The sequence below is a fragment of the Trichechus manatus genome, unplaced genomic scaffold (genome assembly GCF_000243295.1).
Source record: "Trichechus manatus latirostris isolate Lorelei unplaced genomic scaffold, TriManLat1.0 scaffold00221, whole genome shotgun sequence".
NCBI lineage: Eukaryota > Metazoa > Chordata > Mammalia > Sirenia > Trichechidae > Trichechus > Trichechus manatus.
In genome coordinates, this window is record NW_004444157.1 from 946,332 (window position 1) to 947,442 (window position 1,111).

Here is a 1,111-nt window from a genome sequence, read left to right on the forward strand (position 1 = left end):
CGTACCTTTTGCATCAAATTATGAGAAAAATGGTGACTGATTCAGAGAATTAAGTTGGCTCCCCCCTTCTTTTTCCTCAAGCTATTTGAATGTTGAACTATTGTAATTTTTTTTTCACGTTTAAACACATGTTCTGACAAAATTAAGCCCACTACGTTAACTTGGGAGGATGAAAACACTTCCCCCAGTACAATGCCCCTCCCCAAATGGGATTGGTCCTGATTCTTGGCTCATTATCACACTCCACCTCTTTAATCATGGACTGTCATTTGGGGGTAAGAGGAGAATAAGTGTGCGTGGGAGGGGAGTGGTTCAGAGGAAGCTTGAAAAAAAGGCTATTTATTCTTTGTCCTATTCTCAAACCTTTTTCCTAGCAAGGTGACCATATATGTCCTGATTTTGCCCGTTGTCCCTGTAATTCTTAGTAACATCCCTTTCACTCTCAAACACATCCCGATTTTCCACTCTGTACTTCCGAAGGTGTCCAGATCAGGTAAACTGTTGTGGGCATAGTAGCTCTAAGATCTTTGTTGAATGGACAGATAAATTAATGTATAAATGAATGAACATGTGTTAGACAGGAGAGTGACCCCCCCTGACAACTGGTAAGACTGTTGCTGCATTGCATGGTTAGTCCAGTCGACCTTCTTGAATGTATGTGAGACAGGCAGCCTCAGAGCTCAGCACTTCTAAGAGACACCTGCTCTGGCTTATCCTCCTACACTGAGTAGAATAGGCTGCACATTCTTTTGAAACTGTCCTTGACAAAATAACTATAGAATGGGCCAGAAATTGTCCTTGACAAGATAACTGCAGAACAACCATAGTGGGCCTCAACCGGTTTTTAGCAGGTTTTCTACACCATCTTAACACTTCAAGTGACCTATTAGCTCATTAAGTGCAAAATACATATAAGCGCCTCTGGGTGGAGACTTAACATGCTAATGAAGGAAAAAAAATCAATCTCTTCCTCCATCCCAGGGAATCGAACCCTTGTCTAGAGAAAACGCATAGTCATCCCCAAGCCCTGAGCGCCTGCATGAAGGTCAATCCTGAATATTCATGATAAATTTACATTTCCTTGTGTGCTGTCTGTAAAAGCCTGCCTCCC